The sequence below is a fragment of the Epinephelus moara genome, chromosome 1 (assembly GCF_006386435.1).
Source record: "Epinephelus moara isolate mb chromosome 1, YSFRI_EMoa_1.0, whole genome shotgun sequence".
NCBI classification, from domain to species: domain Eukaryota; kingdom Metazoa; phylum Chordata; class Actinopteri; order Perciformes; family Serranidae; genus Epinephelus; species Epinephelus moara.
Window position 1 is genome coordinate 50,342,333 of NC_065506.1, and position 2,964 is coordinate 50,345,296.

The window sequence follows — 2,964 nt, forward strand, 5'->3', positions numbered from 1 at the left end:
GAGTTTTTCTGTGTCTGTGGGTCAGTTCATGTCTGTCCCGGCACCTTTGTCATGTGGTGTCCCGCAGGGTTCTGTCCTCGGTCCTATGTTATTTGCCCTCTATATGTTGCCTCTAGGTCGCATTATTGACAGATTCGAAGGCATTTCCTATCATTTCTATGCAGATGACATTCAACTGTACTGTTCATTTTTACCTGAAGAGGTTCACAAACTATCTAGTTTACTTGATTGTCTGGAGGCCATAAAAATCTGGATGTCGGACAACTTCCTCCAACTTAATAATGAAAAGACAGAAACTCTAATTGTTGCCCCAGACATTGTAATCTCAAACGTGAAGTCTTGTATCGGGTCTTTAACCAATTGTGTCCAATGCAAACTTCGTAATTTAGGTGTCATATTCGACCAAGCTCTATCATTTGATAATCACGTCAGCCTACTCACCCGATCTTGTTTCTCACAACTTAGGAACATTGCCAAATTAAGGTCAGTTGTGTCCAAAGCTGAATTGGAAATGATCATTCATACTTTTATTAGCTCTCGCTTAGACTATGCCAATGCTCTTTTTACCTGTTTGAATAAATCCTCTCTGGCCCGTCTCCAAACTATCCAAAATGCTGCTGCTCGGCTTTTAACCCGTTGCAATAAGAGGGCTCATATCACTCCAATCCTGTCCTCCTTGCACTGGCTTCCAGTAGAATTCCCAATCAACTTTAAAGTATTGCTCCTGACTTTTAAAGCCCTACATGGTCTAGCCCCAGCATACATCACCTCCTTCAACCTTACACTCCTTGTCGCACTCTAAAATCCTCGGATCAGCTCCTACTGTCAGTTCCACGTACTCGTTTCGTCACTCGTGGAGACCGAGCATTTCAAGCGGTTGCTCCCAAACTTTGAAATGCCCTCCCCTTTTCATTGCGATCCGCAGCGTCATGTGACACTTTTAAAAAACAACTGTAAACACTGCTCTTTAGCCACGCCTTTGGTTAACTAACTCCTTTTACCCCATCAATCTCTTACTATTTTTCTTTTATCTAATGTTTTATTTACATTTTGCACTTTGCAGACACCTTGTCTTTTGCCTTGCTTTGTTTTTAATACTTTGTTTTATGCTTTGTTTTTAATGTTGTGTTATATTGTTGTACTTGCTTTGTCTACTGGAAAGCACTTTGTGATCTAGTATCTGTGAAAGGTGCTATATAAATAAACTTTACTTACTTACTTACTATGAACACGGCTGGACGCTGTGACCCCTCATTAACTGTTCACACAGACGCACCACGTCTGCTTCGCTTCAGTCCACTTCAGTCAGCTTCAGTCTGCCATTAAAGGGATAGTGCACCCAAAAATGAAAATTCAGCCATTATCTACTCACCCATATGCCGACGGAGGCTCAGGTGAAGTTTTAGAGTCCTCACATCCCTTGTGGAGATCGGCGGGGGGAGCGGCTAGCACACCTAATGGCAGACGGCGCCTCAGACTAACATCCAAGAACACAAAATTTAATCCACAAAATACCTCCATACTGCTCATCCGTAGTGATCCAAGTGTGCTGCAGCCCCGACATAAAAAGTTGTTTCGAAAAACGTCATATGTTTTTAGCCTCACTGTAGCCTGTANCAGTAACAGAGGTTTCCTGTACCGACTTTGATCATTTTGTCGATAGCGCCGTAGGCTCGCTGCGAACAACACTTGACTGTTTCCAGTGCTCGACTCCGGTATTCTGCGGAGTTCCGTCCGTATACTCCGTACGTATAAATGCTGTTCCTCCTCAATTTCAAAGTCTTCAGACATGTTGGGCTGTCCTTTGCTAAACCAAACTGGAAGAATCTCGTTTAATCTGGGCAGACAGTCTCAAAATGTATAAGAAGGGCCTCCGCAATGCCAGAGCAAACTATTACTCAGCATTAATAGAAGAAAACAAGAATAACCCCAGGTTTCTTTTCAGCACTGTAGCCAGGCTGACTGAGGGGCTGTCCACACCATCCCGAGTATTTATAAAACCGTGACTCTTTGCTCACGGTTTGGCCTTTCATTCACACGTAATCGCAGTTTTGGGCTCCTGTAACCGGAGTTATTTGTAACCGGAGTCCAGGGTGAACTTTTTGGAAAAGTCCGGTGTCAGCAGTCATGTGTGGACAGGATAACCGCAGTTATTTTGTCTCGTCTCCATTGTATGACGTCACAGTGTGCGACGTAAACAGAAAACAGCTGTGTTATTACCCGATCCAGTGTGTGCGAGAGACGATTTGAGGATGGACCTAAACAAAATACTGCTGCTATTTAGCATCATATCAGCACTTTGTGGCTGTATCATACAACTAACGCTACTCAACCACATCCAGCAACAGAGGCACAAGAGTGTGCTATTACGGAGACTGCTCCTGCTGCATAATAGTACGCTTGTTGTTGTTTTTCCGGTAATGACATTTTACTGCCTTCTGATTGGCTACAATGACCTTACAGTTAGGAGTTACATCGCCACCTACTGCTTTGGCATGTGTATTACATTGCTTGATAGTGGAATTTGCGGTGTCATATGGACGGAGGTATTTTTATTACACCGCTCATATGGACAAAAACCGAACAAAAAAAAGTTCGGTTTTAAAAATACCCGTGCTCGTGTGGACTACGCCACAGAGTCACAGCTCTATTGAGCCTTGTATTCCTTTAGCCCTTAGCAGTAATGATTTTATGAGCTTTTTTAATGACAAAATTCTAACTATTAGAGGCAAAATTCATGACCTCCTGTCCTCAGATTGTACCTATCTAACCTCAAATACAGCTGTAAGACCTAATATATATTTAGATTGCTTCTCCCCAATTTCTCTTCAAGAACTGACCGCAGTGATTTCTTCATCTAAATCATCAACGTGTCTCTTAGACCCCATCCCAACTAGGCTACTTAAGGAGGTCTTTCCTTTAGTTAACACTCATATATTAGATATGATCAATATATCCTTATTA